Source organism: Erinaceus europaeus, chromosome 1 (assembly GCF_950295315.1).
Source record: "Erinaceus europaeus chromosome 1, mEriEur2.1, whole genome shotgun sequence".
NCBI classification, from domain to species: Eukaryota; Metazoa; Chordata; class Mammalia; order Eulipotyphla; family Erinaceidae; genus Erinaceus; species Erinaceus europaeus.
Window position 1 is genome coordinate 170148972 of NC_080162.1, and position 25215 is coordinate 170174186.

The following is a 25215-nucleotide window of genomic DNA, read 5'->3' on the forward strand; positions in this document are numbered from 1 at the left end:
CATACACCAAGCCCTAGCAATAACCCTGCCATCAATAAAAAAGAAGAGGAGGAGGAGAAGGAGAAAGAGAAGGAGGAGGAGGAGGAGAAGAAGAAGAACAAATGATTACATTATAATATACCCAGTGAGAATTTTTCTGAGAATTTTTTAAGCAAAGTAATTGCTTTGTAAGAAAAGGATTGATTTTTGGCTTTTAAAGATTTATTTTTAACATGAATTCAGTAGTGAATCTGATAACACTCAGAACATAACTATAATTAGAAGTAGAAATAAAAAAAAACATAGCCTTCAGAAAAATAAAGCACAAAGACAAAGTAAAGATAAGTACCTGGGGCTAAAAGATTTACATTTGTATTGAACAAAAAGAACTCAGCTGCATTTACAAAGGGTCATTGTATTCAAATGTACTATAGACATTGATTTAATTAACCATCCTGACATTCTGAGGTATTGTTCATTTAATAGATGAGGGATGTTGATATTCAGAGATGCTGAGTATCTTACAGAAGATTATACAACTAAAAAGTGGCTGAGCTAGGATTTGAATTTTAGATATGTACTTATGTCTGTCATGATATATTCCCCCACCTGTAGGGTTTGAACTATGGGTCTGCATCAGGGTCCTTGTGCATGGTAATGTGTATGCTCAACCAGATGCACAAAGTTACATATTATCCAAGTGAAGTATTTTGTTTGTCTTAAAATGCTATTTTAAATACAGGTTAAAGTTCAGTCTATTTTGAGAAAAATATATGCAGTTTTTAAAAAAAATCTTCTATCTCAGGCTGTGCATTAGCACAGCGAGTTAAGTGCACATGGCACAAAGTGCAAGGATGGGCAGAAGGATCCCAGTTCGAGCCCCCAGCTCTCCACCTGCAGGGGGGTCGCTTTGTAAGCAGTGAAGCAGGTCTGCAGGTGTCTGTCTTTCTCTCCTCCTCTCTGTCTTCCCCTCCTCTCTCAATTTCTCTCTGTCCTGTCCAACAACAACAGCTATAACAATAATAATGATGACAACCACAATAAGGGCAACAAAATGGGAAAAATAGCCTGCAGGAGCAGTGCTGGCACCTGGAGGCAAAAAAAAAAAAAACCACTTCTATCTCATTAGTGACTTTAAACTAGTTGAAGGATTTCCAGCTTAAATTTCAACACTAGCTTTGGCCTGGAAATGAACTTTGAACTATGGCTAAGATGTAAACCTCCAGTAATTTTTTTCTAGGTCCAGTTAAGCATACACAAACTTCTTCCAGGTAGGTCTTCTCTTACCTATTTACTACCATCCTCCAGAAAAGACTGAAGTCTGGTTACCCAGATTCAGGTTCAGGGTTGCTCAGTTCAGTTCACATTTATGGGACCTCTGTTATATGGTGAGTCTCATGCCAGTTGCAAATTAACACAAATGGTTAAACAGTTCTTCTGCACCTTACCGAACTTTGTATCTATACCAAGCAATCTGTTAATGATCCTAGGTGTTTGCTCAACTCTATTCTCCTCATCTTACATACTCTATGTCCTCATGCTCTATTATGATGTTATATACTTATCTCACCAGTAACAGGACTCCAAAGCCTGGGTTTCCAACACAGATGTCTCACATAAGTTGAAGGCTTATGTTTTTCATCTATTTATCTTTAACAACATACCCAAGCACAGCTCAGTAATATGTAAACAATACATGAACTTATTTAACAATCTGGACCCCCTATCTCTGTTAACTGGTCATGAACCCTGGAACAAGAATCAAAGGACTCACAGATAAAATAATGATGATGATGTTTTACATTTATTTATATAATAGATTCAGTTATCTAAGCATTTAGTTATTTGCTTATCTAATTCCCACTACAATCCTATTGATTTAGGTCTATTCTATTATTAATTCTGTTTTGCAGAAGATGAATGTCACTGAGGAACAATGAGGAGGGCTTTGTTTTCTCTAAGAATGCATAGCCAAAAAAAGTAGTTAGGATTAGAGTTAAGATTAGAATCATTCAGTCTGACTGTAGAACTTTTAGTCTTAAAATCTGAGAGATCCACCTTGAACATAAGCCAGAGCATTATTTCTTGACATAAATTCTGTATCTGTTGTAGGGGAGCATACTTCTAAGTCACTTTCAAGTCACCGAAACAAAAACTCTTAGTAAACATGGTAGTTGAAGTCATTTCTGCAAAATTACAACATATGCCAAAGAATAGGTTTGTGAGAAGTAAAGTTTCAACCACACACTAAGAAATTTGCTCAGCCTGTCCAAAGCCTTAAATTTGTAGTCTGAAATAATGGGAAGGTACACCAAACTAGGTTGTGAATGAAATCTTAAATTATATTAAATGATTTGAAGTTTGTGGGCATGAGTGGGGTAAGAACTAAGGCAAGCGGGAGTCGGGCGGTGGCGCAGTGGGTTAAGCGCACGTGGCGCGAAGCGCAGGGACCGGCATAAGGATCCCGGTTCGAGCCCCGGCTCCCCACCTGCAGGGGAGTCGCTTCACGGGCGGTGAAGTAGGTCTGCAGGTGTCTATCTTTCTCTCCCCTCTCTCTCTGTCTTCCCCTCCTCTCTCCAATTCTCTCTGTCCTATCCAACAACAAAGCAACGTCAACAATGGCAATAATAACCACAATGAGGCTGCAACAACTAGGGCAACAAAAAGGGGAAAAAATGGCCTCCAGGAGCGGTGGATTCATGGTGCAGGCACCGAGTCCAGCAATAACCCTGGAGGGAAAAAAACAAAAGAACTAAGGCAAACTCACCTGACATAATTACTTAGAGCACCCTATGATGTAGGTTATGAATTTAGGTCCTGGAAACATAATGGCCATATAAAGAGTTCTGACCTTAAAGAGTATGCAGTCTTAGTAATGAGATTGGAAATACATTGACAATACTTAATATAACATGACTGTTACAGCATTCTATAGATGTTATATGTTATAGACAACAGTCATGAAATATCCCTAACCAACAAATGGTGCATTATAATAAATACTTCCTAGAAGTACTCAAAGATTTGTAAATCATAGGATTATAAAATATCTGTACCCTAAGCAGTACTTGGACTGGATTTAGTGTATTTCACCAAAATAAAAGACTCTGGGATGGGTGGAGGGAGAGTTCAGGTCCTGGAACAGGATGGCAGAGTGCGGATTGTATTGTTGTGTGGAAAACTGAGACGTGTTATGCATATACAAACTATTGTATTTACGTCGACTGTAAACCATTAATCCACCAATAAAGAAATAAATAAAAACTTTGTATCCTGCTCAAAGACAGGACTATGCAAAAAAAATGTTGAAGAAAGAAGAAATTGAAGAGACTATTTTGATATTACACCTAAAAAATATCTATTCTTTGAACTGTGATAATAAAAATCAAGGTATAAGAACAGAAAGACAATGTTTGGGAGCAAAAATGATCAGACTATGAGGATCTGCTAAAATTAGACATTGTTGTAAAGGAGATAAGGAGAAAGGTTCTAAAATCTTTCTAGTTTGATCATGTGAATGGCTCCTAATGATAATAAGAAATAAAGAAAGAACAGAATCAGTGAGTAAGATAATAAATTCAGTTTGGGACATGTTCAATGTAAAGGCAACTACAACTGGAGATAAATGGCGGGTATATGCAGTAGCAAAGTATGGAGTGATATTAGATCATTAGTTAATAAGTATCTAGCATCTTAACAATACTCGAAAACAATAAGGTTTTCTCAGTAGAAATGGAAAAAGGCAAGTTTCTTTTATCAATAAGTGGTATTGGAAAACTGTAGCCCTATATACAAAAGAATGAAACTATACCACTACGTAGCAGTACACAGAAAAATAATCAAAAATAGATTTAAAATGGGGATGTACAGGGGCCAGGTGGTGGCGCACCTGGTTGAGCTTACGTGTTACAGTGCGCAAGGACCCAGGTTCCAGTCCCCGGTCCCCACCTGCAGGGGGAAAGCTTCACAAGTGGTGAAGCAGTGCTGCAGGTGTCTCTCTCTCTCTCTCTCTCTCCCTGTCTATTACCCCCTTCCCTCTCAATTTCTGGCTGTGTCTACCCAATAAATACATAAATATTTTTTTAAAATTTTTAAAAAACTGTTCATGTATGTTGGATCATTATTTAATTAGACAAAACACTCCACAGGACTGATTATAATGATGTAGTTGACAAATTAACAAAATAACAAAGGGAATAAAAGCAAATATAAGCAAGTGTGGTTACATGAAACTAAAAGCTAGTGTGCAGTGAAAAAAACATAGTAAAACTAGAACACATCATACTTATTGGGAGGAAATATTTGCACACCACCCGTTTGCCAGGGGTGGGGCTTGGTTATGTCCACACCATGTAAAGAACTCATAAAAATCAGAGTATTAAAAGTAACCCCATCAACATTTTCTCTAAGAAGATATAAATGACTGGATTTATTAACTATTTACTTTGCCATTTTTCCATATTCCCCCAAAATGATAACCAGAGCTTACTGTGTTCCAGAAATTGTCCCAAGCCTTCTAAAACATGCAATTTTTAAAATCAACAGGTGAGAAAGTTAAAATTCAGAAAGAACAAGTGATTTTCTAAAACTCCTGCAACAAAATGATGGTATCAAATTCAATCACAGGTCTTATTGCAAAGTCAATTTACTAGGTTGGGAGAGAGAGTGTCTTGCAGACACCTATTATGGGGATAGTTTGTATCTATGAATCAACAACTATACTGTAAACTATTAACCACCAATAAAGAGTAAAAAAGTAAAAATAAAGTTAAAATAAAAAGTGCTAGATGTTGTTAACTGACAGCACATCTTCATGCCAGTAATTGTCCCTTTCCAAGTGTGACCATCTACAAGGGTGTGGTGTCTTGTTAGCTCCATAGGGATTATCTTCTTAGAGAAAATTTTTGTGATGACTTGTCAACATCATAGAAACTTATGGCAAAATGGGAGTCTGGCTGAGACAGTGATGAGATAACTCTAGGTAGCTAAGAGTAGGAACACTTATTTCCTTAAAAATTTGTAAACTTGAAAACTTCAAGGTCAAATACCTTTTAATTTTCATGTCAGTTCTAATTGATAGTACCTGCTAGGACTGTGCTGAAAAAAAGTTCTAAAATCTACTCAGATCTCAGGGTATAAAATTAACCTATGTCTTCTACAGAAATAGGAAAGGAATTGATGTTCAAATATGTGTTTACTAACTCAGTGCTAATAAAACGTACAGAAACTTACTTAGACTTACAAATAAAATAGGGAGATCTACATTAGAACTGATTTGTACAAAGAATGTACACTTAAACCCTCATACATAATAATGGGTTGTAATTTGACACTGTTTAAACATTTTATCAAACCAAATCCTCATAATTCTTTCATGTTAGGATATTTATTGCTTCTATTTAATGCACTGAAAACTAAAGTATTGAGTAATTTTCCCAAGATCTTAATGCTAGAAAGTCATAGAGCACGATAATCATAGAATAAGAAGTTTGATTAAGACCTTGCATTCTTAACATTACAATGTCTGTATGCCATTTTACTCTGTTTTGTTCACTGACCATTAGATGAACATCAAATTTATCTCTAAGACAAAGAATGAGACTTCCACCTTTTTATGGTGTGGACTGCCTACGATGGATATCATTTCTCTTGAATAAAATGTGTTGCTCAGTCTATAGCCATACCATCCTTAACATGTCTAATTTTGTCTGAATAAAAGGTCTTGCTGTATGCTGGTGAACAGAACTAGGCTGGGAGAGTGAGTGTCTTGTGGGGAGTTGAGAGGTTGTACCTAAGTCTTAACGACTATACTATAAACCATTGACCTCCTAATACAGCAATGACCAAAAAGCAGTGTTCTTCTCTATTCCCTGTAATATCTTTCTCAAGAACTTTCCTGCCTGATAAGAATATCTGCATAGGGCTATCACTAGACCAGACCCCTTGGTAAGCTCCATTTGCATTTACTACCATCTGTGCTGTTAACAGGCTAATGGTCAGCTGTGGAGTCAGCCACAAATCCCAGTGGCAATTTTGACACCCACAGTCATGATTATTGCCACACTGGAAATTGAAGCTTCAGGGCTCATCTCCCTTGGACAGACTGTAATGTTCTTTCATAACTTTTGTCAGGAGGGTTAGAGTGCAGCATGAAGAATGGAGGCAAAACAAAAAAAGAAAAATAAATAACTTGCTGGACAGAAATATCATTAATAAGTGGCTGATTTGGGGAGTTTTGAAAAGCCTTGGGGTAGTGGCTAGAGATAAAGATGGTAGAAATGTATCCAAAGCAGGATATGAGGTCTCATTCTTGTTCCACTTAGAATTCTAGAATTAATTTCATGACAGCTCACATGGGAAGAAGATGCAAGTATCCATTAAAATATGAAAAAAAATCATTTTCTCCAAAGAGATACTTCCAAACTCAATTTTCATATTGGCAAATACACTCTTCTTAGTTCCAAACCTCTAAAGTAAATTTAAGGAAAGTTAGCAAGTGGTTGCTCAACTGTCTCTTTCAACTATCCTATTTAGTTACTTGCTAATAGCTGTGAAACCCAACAGAGAAGCTGGGTACCAGCCAAGAATAGACTAGGGAAGCAGGCAATCAGAGTCATCCTGATTCTGATTTCAGTGCTCAGCTCTGCTCAGTGCAGAATGCTGATGTTGTTTGTCTTTTTCTTGTCTTCATTTTCAATGAAGATATCAAAGTCAATACAATTCCATGAAGCCTTCTGAGAATATGAAAAAATACGTTGTGTAGAGTATGAATGCTGCTAAATGACACAATATCTGTTTTTACAAGGCCAGCCCCAGTAGGTTGAGATGAACAAATGATTTTTATCTTCACATATCTTCCCTCCCATTCACATTCTCGTGTCTACTAATGTCTGGATGACACCACACTCTCTTTGTCTTTTATTTTAGTTTTTAAAAAATATTTTTTTTATTTATTTATTTTCCTTTTTTGTTGCCCTTATTGCTTTTATCATTGTTGTGGTTATTATTACTGCTGTTATTTATGTTGTTTTTGCCAGATAGGACAGAGAGAAATGGGAACGGAGAGGAAGACAGAGATGGGGAGAGAAAGATAGACACCTGCAGACCTACTTCACCATTTGTGAAGCGACCCCCCCCCCTGCAGGTGGGGAGCCTAGGGCTGCAAATGGGATCCTTAAGCCAGTCCTTGAGTTTTGTGCCATGTATGCTTAACCTACTGCGCTACAGCCCGACCCCCTTCTCTGCCTTTTCTAAGTTCAACACTTTAAATTAATTCAGCCTAAGTTGTGGTTAGTGTCTGTCACAGGCTTGGAGAACAACTTAGTTTTGCATGTTTTGCTTAACTGGGACAGATTTGTTTGACAGATAAATTTCCTGCCTGTATTCCTCTCTTGGTTTCCTCACTTCTTCTCAGAGCTAGTTTCCTGAATCAATGACTTTTCCCCCACCCCTGATTCTTAAGAGACAAATTACATCCTAGCACTTACTGCCAAAATTTTATGATCATATTTGCACATGCTAATGTGTAACACCAATCATCTCCATGGAGTACAGATTTCTCTCCTACTAGATGCTTTGAAAGCCCTGACAGGTTAGGCTGCATTTTTGGCTTTTTAAGTGTTACTGAAACCTAACGGTTGGAGATACCTTATAAGAGTGTGGTTTATAATTCCATGTCCTCTCCCTTCATGAGCTGCTTCTGAATCAACTGTGTAGGACTGAGTAATGAACTTAAACCTGATAGATACCTCTGCATTTTCATTAGTTTCTTAGTGCTGAGTCAAATAGTGGATTATTTTGAAGAACATTGAACCGAACTAGTTATATCTTGGAAACATCTTTAATAGACTTCAAAGCACTTATCTAGGCACTTTGATAGCTGTTTCTTTTGAACAATCTTTGATAGTTATTTCTTAATAACTTATTTGTGTGTTCTAGTGTTCAGTCTAAAGTTCATTTTTATATGTTTACTCTTTTGATATATATTCTGATCCCATCTCATGGCTCTAAATACCATTTCCATGATAGTAAATCATACATAGAAATAACCAGTACAAACCTCCCCTTTAACTCCAGGCTGGATATCCCACTGTTTACCTGACTTCTTCACTCAGATATCTAATCAATATTTCAACATTGACACGTCTCCAAATTAAATAGCTACTCTGCTGTTCACAGTGGTCTCCTCATGTCTGTGCCATGGTCCTAGCTCATCTCAACTAATTGTAAGGTCACATGTTAAATATCCAATCCCAAAACTTTGGAGTTATCTGTCTTAAGCAGACTAGACATGCATAATTCTTTCCTTTCCTCAACCAGAGGTGGTGTCTATGTCTCTTCAACATGTATTTGGGTGGATCTTGTGACTTGCTTTCAAGAACAGAATGTGACCAATGTGAAATTGTGGAACTGCAAATGAAGTAAGAACAGGAAATATCTTCCCACTTCTTGAGTCAGCCACTAGTAAAATTTGGATAATTTTGAGACCACTATGTTGTGATAACATCTAAGATAATCTTATGAATAGATTGTATGGAGAATAATCTTTGGCTGTCCCAGCAGAGGTACCAGATAGGTAAGCAGAGAAGCTATTATGCATACAATATAAAGCTGATTCATTCAACAAAGCCCAGTTCAAAGTACTGAATGTGGCAAATAAAATATTGTAAGTTGGTAAATTTTATCAGCAGTATACAATAAAGGCTTACCTCTGCTCTTTCTGTCCAATGTCCCCATTCAGTTTGTTAGTAAGTTTGATACTCTATTTTCAAGATATACCCATAGCATAATCATCCTTTTCATCTTAGTTGCTACCACTTTACCAATGTCACCATAATCTCCATTTCCTTTTTAAAAGTTTCTCCTTCATTCTTTTATAACTTATTCTCAACATAAACCTAAAATGATCTTTAATATTTAAGTCTTGGCATTAATAATCCTTTTAACTTTAAATTAAAATAGCTCTTTTTCCTCCTTTTTAGATTTTTATTTTATTTTATTTTTATTTATAAAAAGGAAACACTAACAAAACCATAGGATAAGAGGGGTACAACTTCACACAATTCCCACCAACAGAACTCTGTATCCCATCCCCTCCCCTGATAGCTTTCTTATTCTTTAACCCTCTGGGAATATGGACCCAAAGTCACTGTGGGTTGCAGAAGGTGGGAGGTCTGGCTTCTATAATTGCTTCCCTGCTGAATATGGGCATTGACAGGCTGATCCATACTCCCATCCTGCCTCTCTCTTTCCCTAGTAGGGTGGGGCTCTGGGGAATTAGAGCTCTAGGACAAATTGGTGGGGTTGTCTGTCCAGGGAAGTCTGGTTGCCATCATGCTAGCATCTGGAACTGGGTGGCTGAAAAGAGAGTTAACATACAAAGTCAAACAAATTGTTGACTAATCATGAACCTAAAGGCTGGAATAATACAGATGAAGAGTTGAGGGGAGGTCTCCGTTTTGTAGATAGCTAGTAGGCATATTTTAGTTATATTCTGAAGGTCCTGTGGCTATATTATTTATTTTTCATTTTCCCCTGAACCTGAAATCTGATATGCAGGTGGATCCAAGTTATTGTGTGGGGAGATGATTTCATGGCTGGAAAAAGGACTATAAAGCTAGATTAGGGAAGAGAAAGGCTCCCAAATATGGGAAAGTTGTATAAATATTGTTGACTGTAAACCCCATCAATTTGATGTGACCTGTGGCCCATATTCAGCTTAGGAGCCTATGTGACCTCTTCATCCCTCTAGATCTGAGCTCACATTCTATGATCATGAGTAGGAACGTTCCAAGCTGCTCCAAAATCAGGACCCATCTTCCTCAGGTGTAGCATAGAGTATGTTGTCCATCCTCCCTTCAGAAGATGGAACATTCTCTACCGTTGTTGATCCAAGTTGAAGGCAAGGTCCTATGGGGGTCCACAAAGGGGTCTGTTTTGTTGTTCCTGATAGAGTTGATCAGTAACAATGGCCCATCCTGTCTGTTTGGGAATCTTAGGACTCCCCTACTAGGGTCCCAGCTGATGGGATGGCCTGATATTGACTAAAGAGTCATTGTTAAAGTATGCCAGTCTCTTGCCCTTATTCAGCTTTTGCAGTCCTTGCTTTGATATGGTTAGCTTTGGAGTGACTGAAGGAAGTGCAATAGGAAGTGCAATATTTCATTATGAACTTTATACTGACTCACTGCAGCTCAGCTATTGATTTCACTCAGAGTAAAAATTAAAGCATATCAACAACGTATGAGGCCTTACCAGATATGGTGCTCCCAATTAAAGGCTACAGTCATCCCATCACATAGTCCATATCCCCTGCTTTGTTTGACTATGCCTAGAAAACATCAGCACGCTTGACTTTTTAAAAATAAATGGCTATTTAGGCTGGGTGATGATGCATCCAGTAGAGCACACGTGTGACTGTGAAGAAGCACCCAGGTTCAAGTCCCTGGCCCTTATGTGCAGGAGGAGACAAGCTGCATGACTGGTGAAGCAGTGCTGCAGTCATCTCTCTCCTCTAGCTCCCCTTCTCTCTCAATACCTGTCACTATAATATAAATAAATATAAGAATAAATAAAGAGTTATACTTTTTCTTTGGGGTCTTTTTGTTGTTAGTAACTCTTCACGTCATGCTTTTCCCTTCAGAAAAATACTTAATCTGCCCACTTCCCACTTCAAGTTCTGCTCAGATAGCGCCTTTCCAGTTAAGTGATCACTGACTTTCTCAGTGTTGCAGCATTTCTAATCTTCCCACTTCCTATTCTGTCTCCTTGTTTTACTTTTCTACAATACCATCTACTTCCTAAAGTAAGGTAAATTTGTTTTTGTTTATCCTTTACATTTTTTAAAAATATTTATTTATTTTTATTTATTTACTTATTCCCTTTTGTTGCCTTTGTTGCTTTACTGTTGTAGTTATTGATGTCATTGCTGCTGGATAGGACAGAGAGAAATGGAAAGAGGAGGGGAAGACAGAGAAGGAGAAAGATAGACACCTGCAGACCTGCTTCACAGCTTGTGAAGCAACTCCCCATGCACGTGGGGAGACGGGGGCTCGAACCGGGATCTTTAAGCCGGTCCTTGCGCTTTGCACCACATGCACTTAACCCATTGTGCTACCGCCTGACTCCCTATCCTTTACATTTGAATGCAAGGTCATGGGGTATAGTTTAGTCTGTTAATTGGCATTTCCTCAGTGTTCAGAAAAAAATCTAGTAGGTAATTTTTAACTGATAAATGATTAAGTAGATAAATTAAGTAGGTAAATCTATGTTTTCCCCCCTCCATTATATTCACTGGTGACCTCTACTGTAAACAGAATTTGCTCATGAGCCAGTTCTTTAATAAAGACTTAGCGGGGGGTGGTCGGTGAGGTAGCGAAGTGGATAAAGCATCGGACTCTCAAGCATGGGGTCCTGAGTTCAATCCTCAGCAGCACATGTACCAGAGTGATGTCTGGTTCTTTCTCTCCTCTTATCTTTCTCACTAATAAATAAATAAAATCTTAAAAAAAAGACTTAGAGGGTGACATCATCCTGCCAGACATGAAATTCTAAGGCCTACTTAAGATTGCTGAGCTTTGAAATGATTTTCTAAGTCTCCCTCATTCCTCTATAGACTCTCAGGGATGACTCAGAGTAAATACACTTTTCTCCCTACCAATTAATCTAAAACTGGACTTCTGTTTTAGCTCCTAGTAAGTTCTAAAGGTTACTGTACTAAGATTTTTTTTAGACATTAGCTTCTGAGTACCCAACTGCCTTCCCAGACCTTTCCTGTCAATATTGTGGGGCTGGAGTTTTCTCTAAATCTAGGTCTATTTTCAGAGTCATATGCCTCATTGACTAGTCTACTGTATGGCAACTGTCTCCAACCCTATTGAGTATAGATTATGTAAAACTGCCTTTCTAGGCATAATCTATATCAGTATGTCCAGAAATGAAAGGTGTTGTTAAGTTTGGGAGAAGAAGATATTTGTATGCTTCTGGAAGGCATGTCATCTGGTCTAATCTATTTGGGAAACATTATGGTGATTTCTCAAGAAAAATTAAAAGTAGTTCTATGAGATGATATATTTTAGCAATTGCATTCCTAAATGGCTGTCTGAAGAACACAAAAATAGTAATTCAAAATGTATGCACATCTCTGCTCATTGTAGCCTTACATACATCGGCCATTTAATGAAACAACCCGAATGCAAAAGGACAGATGAGTGGAGTCTGTATAAATATATCAACTCTAAGTCCTTCTTTTCTGTTACAACAAGAATGGAATTAGAAGGGTAATGCTAAGAAATGAGTTATAAAGAGGACAGGGTAGGGTGGTCATGGTCACAAAGCTAGCATAGCAGATAGAAGACCTACCTTGTAATACTCATGGGCCAGGGTTGAATCCCAGTATCTCATAGTAGGGACTGTCACTATAGCAAGCTCTGGGGAGCCTCTCTCTCTCTCTCTCTCTCTCTCTCTCTCTCTCTCTTTCTCTCTCTCTCTTTCTCATATCCCCATCTAAATGGAAAACAAAAAGCAAACAAACAAGAAGCTGGTGAAATAGCAAGCATAGATAAGATCCTGGTTTTTATCCATCGAAGAGATGGTTCAGAGAGATGGAAAGATACCGCTGGATTGAAGCTTCTTTCAGTGAGCTGGAGGACAGGCTTGGTCCTGGATTGTGCACATGGCAAGTCAAGCACACTACCCAGGTGAACTCTTCCTTTGGCCAGGCATATAACTCTCTTAAAAAGCATATTCTGATACATTTACAGAACTTAGACTCATTATTACTGTCTTGTATTATAGACTTTCTCTGAAAATTGCCAGCACACACTGGAATTTATGAAAACCTATTACTATTTGAAGTTCATGTACATGACACCCTTTCAAAGTGAGAGCAACAAAGTGACTAAATCAAAGCTTTAAATATGATGAAGGAGTTATTGTCAGACAGATGCCGTTATCTTGTTACTGCCTTCCTCTTCCACAGTGAGGGGATGACATTTCTGATTACTTATATTATCGCACCATCTAAAGGTCCATACACTTGGACCTCTTCACTTTGGATGACTTCAGCTGTTCCCTTCCTGCACCTCGCACTTCGCATGCCCTTCTGCAAACTAAGCACCTCCTCCTAAGGCAGCGTTGACAGACTGACAACCCATCCCCATCAGTTAGCCTGTCAGCTATTGCTCCTCCATGGAGGGTGGTTGGCCTGCACTGAACTGTGAGATTAATGTTAATCAAGTTGCCCTTTTAGGAAATTAGTTTTTCTAATAGCTATGGTGGCTAAAGGAGTCTATTTCTAAAGATGAAGGGCTGAAACACTGAATGCATTAAATCCAGATTGTGACCTGCGATAGTAGTTTTATATAATGTCCCTCCTCTACCATTGGAAACAAATGATGTTAAACTGCTTTCTCTCCTCTCACCCTGTTCTTGGTGATAAATTTCTCACTAATGAAAAAATGACTCAGTTGCAGCTCTGGTTTTACACGTGTAAGGTCTTGGGTTCGACCCCTGGAAGTCAATAAAAGCAAAATTAAAACAAATGGAACTCTGCAAATGACAAAATAATGCTTTGGTGTTTCTTTTAAAAACGACAGTGTGTGGGGGGGGATTAGTGCAACAGTTTACCCAGGAGGGTGCAAGCTTTGCCATGTATGCAACATAGGTATGGATCCCTGGTACTACCTTAGATGCCATGTTGTTTCTATCTCTCTCTATTGGAAAAATCCAGCCAGAGTGGTGAGGACCCAGTGATAACAACAACAACAACAAAAAGTGCATTTGTTATTAAAGTTACAAGGAAAATATTAGCCAGTTTTACACTAAGACAATTGAAGTTATTACACAGTTTTGCACTAAGACAATTAAAGTTATTATTATTATTGGTGGTGTTGTCATTGTTGGATAGGATAGAGAGAAGTTGAGAAAGGAGGGGAAGATAGAGAGGAGGAAAGATAAATACCTACAGACCTCCTTCACTGCTTGCAAAGTGACCCCCTGCAGATGGGGAGAAAATTGAAGTTATTATTTTAATCTTTTCTTTCTTCTGCATATATTTCATTTAAAATAGCTCTGATTGTTTATATATTGTTGTTCTCTATATGATTGTGTTATATTATCTGTTTATGATTATGTTATATTATTCATATTTTTGCCTTCTCCTCTTCCTCTAAATCATATATATATAACTAAATGTATATATATAACTAAATTATATATATATATATCTTTTCCTTTGTCCTTATGAACACCCCAGGGACATTTAGTAGTTGTTTGATGGATATAATATGCACATTATTTAATATTTTGGTTGGAACAGATTACTCACTATTACAAATAAATTGCAAAGAACATTTCTGGTATAATTTAATATTTGTCAGACATTTTTGAAACATTTAAGAGAAGTCTCTTAAATTATGTGACTATTTTAAGATACTAGATGGAATTTGAAAGAAAAAAACAAACATAATAAATATTGAATTTAGTATATGTTATTCTAGTCTCTGAATTAGAAAGTAAATAACAGAATCCCAGAATGTTAGAAATGGGAGTAAGCAAAGAAATATTGTGAAACCTCCTTCTATAGTGAAATGAGGCATAAAAGAGGCTGAATTGTTTATGATTATCTACTTGGTATTGGCAGGTGATGCCAGACAAGTGATGTGACTAGATTTCCTGTGTGTCAATCTAGTGCTCCTTCTATTGGCCATAGATATATTTTATGGACTGAGTGACCCAGACATGTAAGCAGAGGTTTTGCCTTTTGAGAAAACCTTCAAATATACATTAACATACAAACTATGCAGCATCTCAGTTGCACTTGTAATATACTGAATTCAAAAAAAGGTTCTTGCCCATTGATTCCACCAAACAGGAGCACAAAGAAAATATATCAGTGCTTGGATTTGTAAGATGTCTGAGTACGCTGGTCTTTAACAATGCCACTAATCAATGCATCATTCCATTAGGAAGACATTTTGGAAGTTCAATACAGTTAACTAGTTTCTGACACATTGTTTTTGTCTGTGTGAGAAACACTTATTATGCATGGCTGATTAGCAATCTAAGTTAAACTAGGTTGCTGTTTTTGCCTTTATCTGTCTAGATATCAAAGAGATGTTTCTAGCTTTACTTCTCATTTCTAACAAGTCAATCAGAAAAATGATCCTTGGAAAGAAGCCAAATAATTTACATGATTTTTTGGTTTTGTTTAAATATTTTGGGTTGGCACTGTAGCTTCACTGTTCTAGGCTGATTTTATCAGATAGAAAGGCAGAAATGGATAACGGATATAGAGAGACAGAAAGAAAGAAACTATAGCATAGAAGCCTCTCTCATTACAGTGGGGACTGGGCTTGAACCTGTGTCATGCCTTTGACAAAGCAAGTGCATCAGCCAACTGAGCTCTCTGGCTGACCCACTTAAGTAATTTTTAAAGAAAATGGTATGCAGAGAAGGTCCTAAGTTGGGGAATAGGACTGGTATAAAGAAACCTGTTACAAGAAAATGAGAATGGTTCCTCCTGTGCCAACAGCTGTATGATAATCCGTTATTTCCTCAATAAACTGATTCAGAAAAATAAGAAAATTGTCTAGTATTTTTTAAATAATGTACTTAAAACTAACCAAAGCCAAGACATTTATAAAAGTTATATTTTTACTGTGTAGAACTCACTCAATTAAAATTTCAAAAATTATATTGTAAATGGGGGCACAAGTTAAAACACACACACGACCTAGGTTCAAGCCCTTGGCTCCCACCTGCAGCGGGAAAGCCTCACAAGTGGTGAAGTAGAGCTACAGGTGTCTCTCTGTCTCCCTCTCTTATTTCCTCCTTCTCTTCCAATTTCCTCTGTCTCTATCCAATAATAACAAACAAAATATTTTAAAAGATTTAAAAATTAGATCTTAAATGTAACACTTCATACTAAAATAATTGTGATATGTCTCTTCAACTTTTCACTTGTGAGGGAAGATTATTAAAATGATAAAATTGGCTCATTTCATAGAAGAGTCTTATGTGCTTATAAAATCACTAACATTGTAAAGGTGAGACCAGATGACCCAGTTAACAGAAAAAAAAAAAGCTTTTTGGTTTCTTATTAATACAAACACATGTTAGATTGTTTATTTTCAGAGCAGGGGTGGTTTCACAATACCTGGGCTACTTTTTTGTCCAGAAAGAAAGATGGAAAGAGAGGCAAAGAGAAATATTCCAGAATCAGTCAGACTTTTCTCCCTGGTGTCCTGGAACTTGTATGTGTTGCTGGGCTCCAACTTTGGCTGGCTGGAGGTAAGGCACCCACCCTATCAGAGTTACCTTTTTTTTTTTTTTTCTAACCTTACTATATATCTTATGAGAATATTCATTTACTCTCTCTTCTCATTTTTTCATGCCCCCCACTTCCACCAATTTTCTTCAGTTGTTAGAAGGTAACTGGCCAGTATGCTCATAAAAATAAATGTAACAGGAAATTTTCTGATGATTTAGAGGAGCAACTACTGAGAGGGTGCAGAGGGTGAATCATTTGGTAAAGAGCCCAATAATAGAGACTACTTTCAGTCTCTTGGGAGGCAGTACTCATATAACACTGCCAATTATACTTAAGAAAAAATTGAGATGAAGCCACTTGGATGCCCAATGACAGATGAGTAGCTGAAAAAGTTGTGGCATGTGTATTCATCTTCGTCACCTCATCTTGGATAGAACTTAAAGGAATGATGAAATAAGTGAAATAAACCAAAAATGAGACTAGATACCAAACGATCTCACTCATAGGTAGAAATTAAGAAACAAGGGCAAAGAAGGAAAACAGGAAATAAAATTGGACTGGGTTTGGTGTGTTACGCCAAAGCATAGGGCTCTGGGTAAGGAGTGGAAGGGAGGAAAGTCTTGGCAGGGGCTTTTGGGTCCTGAAGTGTGATGGTGGAAAATGATCAAAGTTGGGCAGTGAGAGTGTTTTGCAAACACACCTGTCATATGGCGATGAGGATTTGTACATGGGTATTAACAACTATACTGTACTCCGTTAATACCCAAATAAGGTAAAATAAACAAACAAAAAAACAAAATGTGATGTATATTTAAACACTCAACATATAATACTTCCTGTTGAAAATAAGGGAAAGAATTTCCCTCTTTATTTTTCCTTGAGTAAATACTTGAAGAAAATCTGACTTTGTAATGGCTCTCTTCTGTTTCTGAAATGCATACCGCTTTTGAAAACTAAACTAACTCTGCTTCTTGTTTGTTTAATGACTTACTATCATGTCTTTCACAAGGACCTGGTGTCACCTCTTTGAAATTTTAATGTCAGAGAATAGAATCCTTACCTCTCAGCTTCTGAGATAGGGTGGGAGTTTAACATAGGAGGGTGTCTTGCTCTAAATTGTGAAACTACTACTGCTTATAAACACATTGGAAGTTTACCTTTTTTTGTAAATAAGTCATCTGACACTTGGTTACCATGGATGGCATCCTAATTACCAAGTGAACCCAAAGCAAGCCACTCATGACAAGTGGTGCAGCCTTATCAAATGCATTGTTATCTCATCAATTATTTAACTTTCTCTCTGTTTTTAAAAGATTTACTTATCACTGGTCACTTCCATAAGGAATGCCATCATAAGCCCTCCTGTGGGCCTCTCCAGGACCTTGCACTTACTGTAGAGCAGCAATGGTAGGGACTACCCCACTCTCTGAAGGGAGCTGGATCAACATACTCTGCCACTGGAGAGAGACTGGTCCTGAGATGAGTGTAGCTTAGATTGTTCCTAGCTGTGAACATGGACTGCGAGCTCAGATTGACAGGGACTCAGAGATTACACAGACTTCTGTGCTAAATATGCATACACATGCATCCTAGGTCAGATGGATGGAGTCTGTAGTTTAAACTGTAATAAAATCATGCTAAATAGCAACATAGTCTATCTGCTTTTCACAGAGTAGCTTAGCATCCTGTAACCAACTTCAGAAAAACCAAGAAAAGTAGTGGTCCAAGATGACTAGATCTATAAAACACCCCCAGTTTCAAGTTCCCCATGGGGTAGCCAATTGAGAGGAGACAGTGGGGGGCGGGGAGGGGGAGATAGCATAATGGTTATGCAAAGAGACTCTCATGCCTGAGGCTTTGAAGTCCCGGGTTTGAAGCTCTGGTAAAAAAAAAAAAAAAAAAAAAAAAAAAAAAAAAAAAAAAAGCAGGGGGTTGGGGGGAAGGAGTGGAGGGGAGACAGGAAGAAAGAAAATGAACATTGCTTAGCTTGAATTAAAAGACTACATTTGGATATTTACAACGTGTTCATGTGTCTCAGGGGCCTCTCAACTTCTTACTAATCTTCTCCAGGACAGGGAGAGAGGGTAAAGGGATGTTAAATTTAACATGAGACCTAAGTGTGGCTTCATCATTTGAACTGGCAGATAAAAGACATACAACTCCTTTTCATTTGGCTGGTGATTTTTTTTCTTTTTTTATATTTATTTATTCATTCCCTTTTGTTGCCCTTGTTGTCTTATTGTTGTAGTTATTAGTTATTATTGATGTCGTTGTTGGATAGGACTGAGAGAAATGGAGAGAGGAGAGGAAGACAGAAAGATACCTGAAGACTTGCTTCACCACTTATGAAGCAACTCCCCTGCAGGTGGGGAGCCAGGGGCTCAAACTGGGATCCTTATGCCATTCCTTGCGCTTCGCTCCACCTGTGCTTAACCCACTGCGCTAGGGCATGACTCTTCTGGCTGGTGATTTTAATAGACTTTAAAAGTGTCCAAACTGTCGTGATAGTTACTATGTTGTCTTTGTACATCAGGGAGTTTTTTTTTTTGCCTTAAATAATGTCATCAGCATAAGTATTTTATGCTTCATGCTGTTGGCAGCTCATTTTGTGTTTGAGTTTGCATAATAGTGTATTGAAGTTAGAACACCAGAGTGAGGGAGGATGGTAGGCATTTCACAAGCCTGTGTGACTGCTACCTGATTGGGAAAAAGTGCTTTCTTTTTATTATCTTTATTTATTGGATAGAGACAGCCAGAAACTGAGAGGGAAGGGGTAATAGAGAGGGAGAGAGAAAGAGAGACACTTGCAGCACTACTTCACCACTTGGAAAGCTTTCCCCTTACAGGTGGAGACGAGTGGCTCAAACCTGTGTCCTTGTGCATTCTAATATATGCGCTTAACCAGGTGTGCCACCACCTGGGTCCCAGGAAGAAATGTTTTACTTTGGGATTTTAGATTTCAAAATGCAGTGATTTTCCTTGCTTGCCTATAGTCAGAACATTTTCCTAGTCAGAGATGATTCCTTTTGTGCTCATCATTTTTCATTTTTGATCATTTATTTTAGGATAGCCCTTGGCAGAGAACTTAGGATGGTTAAGATAAACCTAAGACTTAGACAAAAGTTGGTTGTTTTTCACTCTGAAAAATTACTGCACAACTTTTTTAATCTTTTGCCTACCACATTACATGGACCATACGATGAAAGTTTCTTTTTCTTTTTTTTTTTAATATTTATTTCCTTTTTGTTGCCCTTTTTTTATTGTTGTAGTTATTATTGTTATTGTTACCTATGTTGTTGTTGTTGGATAGGACAGAGAGAAATGGAGAGAGGAGGGGAAGACAGAGAAGGGAGAGAAAGATAGACACCTGCAGACCCGCTTCACCGCTTGTGAAGTGATTCCCCTGCAAGTGGGGAGCCAGGGGCTCAAACCTGGTGATCCCTTGACAATAACAGAGGTTTTGAAGCTCTTTACAGAAATAATCTTGGTTTCTAAAGATCTTCTTTGTGAAATGGGGAAAATCCTATGGAGGGTATCTTGACAGTCATAAAATCTTACAAAGAATGATACCTTGTGAGATCTATGGAATGAGTGTGATGATCCTTTATATTTTACATAGGACTGTTTTTTTTTTTAAAGATTTTATTTATTTATGAGAAAGATAGGAGAGAGAGAACCAGCTTTCACTCTGGCACATGTGCTGCCTGGGATGGAACTCAGGACCTCATACTTGCAAGTCCAAAGCTTTCTTACTGCTCCACCTCCTGGACCACGAGGACTGTGTTTTCTGTGACTCCCAGGGTTATATATAGGTGAATGGAAAGCTTGCTCACCTCTGCTAAATAGTATCTTTATTCACTGGTTGTAGGCTTTGCTCATACCAGAGTAGAAAAGTCTCTATCATTTATAAGCAGAAGAAACCATTAATCTCATATAGCATTTATTTGGTATTAATTGGAGCTTGGCATGCTGGGAAACTCACTTCCTGGAGAGAATAGTTATTTTAGAGCAACATAAATACTATGTAATGCACATGATGCATTTGAAGCAGGAAATTATTAAAAACTATAATATTCTTTCTATTTTTCTATTTATTTCTATTCTTTCTAAACTTTTTGCTCACCATTTGAACCATGTCCAATATCTAGGGAATATTCCCAAATGATTAATTATGCTTCATTTATAAATAACATCTAGTGGGAAACATTTCTCTTAATTAGTGATTTAATATTGATTTACAAAATTACAAGATAACAGTGATAAAATTCCACACCTTTCCTACTACCAGAGTTCTGTGTCCCCATTTCCTCCACTGGAAACTGCATTAGTTCTCCTAAAACCATAGGTATGGGTTAACTATTATTTTATCTATCTATCTATCTATCTATCTATCTATCTATCTATCTATCATCTATCTATCTATCTATCTATCTATCTATCTATCTATCTATATACAGTGCCCTTTTTTCTATGATTTTTGCCTTTTCTTCTTTTCTAGGTTGCACCTACTACTTCTGAGTGTCCTTCCCACCTCCCACCCCCCCCTTCTCTCACTGAGTCCTGATGGAATTGGAGTTCAGAGGCCTCTGGTTATCTTCTCCTAACATTTACCTCTCTGGGAGTATGGGCCAAATTCTTTTTTCTTTTTTTGGATAGGAGAGAAATTGAGAGGGGAGTGGAGGGGAAGATAGAGATGGGGGAGAGAAAGGCGCTGCTGACCTACTTTACTGCTTGTGAAGTCAGCCCTCTGCAGATGGGGAGCCTGGGACTCAAATTAGGATCCTTGCACTTTGTACTGTACAGACTTAACCTGTTGCTCCATGGCCCCTCCAACCTCCTGGACCAAAATTCTATATAAGGTGCAGAAAGTGGGAGTTTGGGCTTCTGTAATTGACTCTCTATTGAACATGAGCACTGGCAGATCGATCTGTACCCCAGCCTATTTCTATCAAGTGAGAAACACTTTTATTACAAACATGATTATAATGAAAAAAAAATCAGTCTTTATGAGTTGTGCCTTAGACTGAAATATATTTTTTTCTTCCACAGACACTATACGTGGGTATCATGGCTTTATTTTTCTTCTCTAAAAACCACATGACTGGGCAAGCAAGACACCTCACTGGGAAGGGTACCTGCTTTGCCATGTATGTGACCCAGGTTTTTGTTTTGGTGCTATTTCTCTCTCTATCTCTGCATCTTGCTTTCTATCAGGAATTTCAGCCTGCAAGAGTGAAGCCCTAGTAAAACAACAAAAACCATGTGATCATCTTGATTCACTTTATACTTGCATCCACTTTCAGTCACTCACAATATTCAAATAGATTTTTGCTGCCTGAAAAACATCTCCTTGACCTGGTAAGCAGGCATGTAAGGATCCCCACAGGCTGGCCCACCATGATATTCTAATGATCTCTTCACCATGTAGGCTAACCTAATTCCTGCCATGAGATACTCTTTTCTCTCTACACCTATGCCCATGCACTTGTTTTCTCTTCTTGGTATGTTTTTCCTTCCCTGTGCTGATTGACTGCTTATATATTCAATAACCAACTGTAGTGACATCCAAACTTTCTTCTCTCTTCCCTGAGGAGGAATTGGTAATTCTTTCACTTATTTTCATATGTACTTCATTTACATTCTTTATTTATAAGACATCTTACTCATGCACAAAACAATAAATATCTTTGAAGCTTTGCTGTTTTTTTTAAATGTGTTTTTATCTATACATGTTTATTTAGCATACAATGAATGGTTAGTGAAAGTTGTTTAGCAAAATTGAGGATTCTATTGAAAGAAGTAACAGTACAGTTATGCCTCAGAAAGTATTCCATATAAATATTACTTTGTGGTTGGTATGGAGATCAAATGACATCACACAGGTGAAGAAGGAAAATTGATAGTCAATCATTCATAGCATCAACAGAGAAAATAGATGTACAGATATAACAATTTAGAGTATAAGGTCTACCCATAACTGTTACATTTTTACATTTATTTCTGTATTCTCTCCCCTCATGTCCTTCAGTATTAGTATTTTATTTGTAGCTTGCCTACAAGATCAGCTCCCACAGTGCTTAGAAAATAGACACACAATAACCATATCTGGTATGTATAAACAAGTAAAGTTATTTTTGCATTTTCATAGTATAGATAAGGAAATAGAAAAAAAAAGATACAAAGAATAGGAAAACAGACCCACCCCTTTTCAGTCTTATCCTATGTTCCTCTCCTACATTTAAATACATGCTTTTATCATGATTATGCAATTTTACCAGAAGACAATTATCTACCAGATAAAGAATATGAAGCCAGAAGCCTATGCTTATGATCACACAGGCACGTGACATGGTAATACTTGTTTTTATGTAATAATACACAGACTACAGTTTTTCCTCTAGCACCTGCCAGCATGGTACTTGTGGACAGAGACACAATTGTTTATTGGTTTTCTGGGCAGTCTCTGCTTTGTATAGACTGCACTGTTTAGGTAGTAGTAGGTGGGTAAATATGGGAAACTGATCTAGAGGTAAGCTCACTAGACCTGAAGACTGAAAGCCATAGTTCAGTTCCTAATTCTATTGCCTTACTTCAGGCAAATGTTTTGTCTTGGAAACTCAATTTTCTCATCTATTAAAGAAAGACACATAATACCAACCACTGTGGAGTGTTGTGGTAAGCAGATGAATAATGGCTATGAAAATTCAGTTTGCCTAAATAAAAGTAGGGCATCATTATTATGATTACTAAGCTTATGTAACAATGAGAAAGTATATGAGAGGGCTTTCTAAGCTGCATGTTCATTCCTTTTTGTTTCCTTTGTTACCATTTCACAATGTCAGTCTGCCCCAGACTTCATTTGCATAAACAGATGAAAATTGGAAAATACACATTTCCCCACGAATGTGGTTGGTATACAATAGATCAGACTTTAGTGAACTTCTGCTTCTAATCTTTTGAATTTACAATTCTACATAACTTAGTAATAGAGAAATGACGGTTAAAAAGGCATTTGTTTCTTGTCCTGAATGCCTGCTTTCATAAGAATATCAAAACATCTTGATACAATAAAAATATGAAAATTAACAACATTCTACAATGGTAACACTTTAATGAGAGAAAAAGTTGCTGTTAGCTTATTTTATTAATCATGGAAAGTAAGAGTTTTCAAATGTTCTACAAAAGTTCATCTCTATATACATGAAAAAATGAACATGAAACAAATAATTTCTCCTTCTCAGTTTTATAAATGTTGCCCATTACCTCAAGCAAAGTGTAGAAATATCCACCATGGGGCAGGAAGATAGAGCACTTTCTTTGCCGTGTGCACAATTAAGGTTTGAATCCGGCCCCTACTACACTGAAGTCAGTTTATGTGCTCTGGACTCTGTATGTCTCCTATCTCTGTGTCTGAAAAAAAAGTCTGACCAGAGCAGTGAATCCCTAGCATCAAAAAGAAAAAAATAAAGAAAACAACTTACAATATGTTGGTGACTTTGTTTCTCAATTTTTTTTTCTTATGAAGCTGGAGCCTCAGATATGCATGACTTCACTTTTGCTAGACTCATGTTTTCTTTCAGAGAGAGAACCAGAGTGTGAGGAAGAGACACCACACTCACTGAAGCGTCCACTAGTGCTTTTGCATTCCCATGTGGGTGTCAGGGTTTGAACTTGGGCTGTAATAATGACAAAGTATATGCCCTACACATCTCTCAGTCCATCTCTGACCTTTAATGTCAATACTGTCCTATGACTAATAATTAACATTTGATAATTTCAATTGGCTTGCATTTTATCCCATTTTAAATAAAATTTGATTCACACACCCATGTCAGTATGAACAACATATTTCCAATAAGACATTTAAATTCTATAAATCTGATGTTTTAGAGATGCCTGGATGCTAAGTATGAAGAGGAACTTACAACTGATGTTGTTCAAACCGCACTATTTTATAATTTAGGAAATTTCAGCAGTAAGTAGCTGAAAAGGACATGTGCCAATTTACAGAGAACAAAAAGCAAAATCTACAGCTCCAAGCTATCCTTTGAATATCCTTTTACACGATGCACTAGAATGAAATCAATATAAGAATGCATGTTAAATAATTCTTTATTCACATGATATCAGGGAAAGGGGGAAGTGGGTTTGCTTAACATTCGCATTGGCTTTTAGGACATGGACACTGATGGAGAGATGATATGTCTGTGGGAGATGAACAAAGGAATTGGATGATAAAAGATCTGAGTAGCTTGGCCAATTGGTTAAGTCTCACAAAAGGGAATGTCACAGACATAGATGCAAAGTCAGTGCTTGTAGTTCAAAAACCAAGGGCGAACCTTCATGAAGTGGGACAAGCAGTTTAACCACAGAGCATGACTTTTGTCTTAACTAGTCATTATGAAAGAACTGAAAGATCCACAAACTTACTTTTGCTTTCTTCTTCAAATCAGTTGACTTAATCTAATCAGTTGATTTAATCTAATCATACAATAAAGACACTAATGAAAGCTTTACATGATCCATCTGGAATTAAGATCATCAGTAAGGATACCAATAAACTGGGGCAAGTATAGAGGAATGTCCAGAACGTTAAACGGACTCAGATTCATTCATGCAAATGAGGAAAGTATACAGGAATTAGAAATGTCTCTTTGAAGAAGAGAAGTGTTGTATTCCCTATTTTGGAGAAATGGGGTTGGAGGAAATGTACATTTTAACAAAATCCAAGTGGAAAGAATTCAGACAGCAGTATCAGAAAACACGAGTTTGCATATTGCTGCCTGTCATTCACCAGCGGTGTGATCTAAGAACAAAAAAAAAATCCCTGAGAACTTCTACATGAGACTCCATACAGCTGTGTGTAGACTGCTGGATTATTATGAAAATTAAATTAAACAACATATATGAGATGCCTGTAGTACATGACATTTAGTAAACTTTCTATGACATGTTAAGTACCTTTA

General features: G+C 37.4%; 1 protein-coding gene across 8 annotated transcripts in view; it reads right to left on the bottom strand.

Moving 5' to 3' along the window:
* RALYL (RALY RNA binding protein like) overlaps nucleotides 1–25215 on the bottom strand; it is a 729450-nt gene that overhangs the window by 117854 nt on the left and 586381 nt on the right. The window lies entirely within an intron of this gene.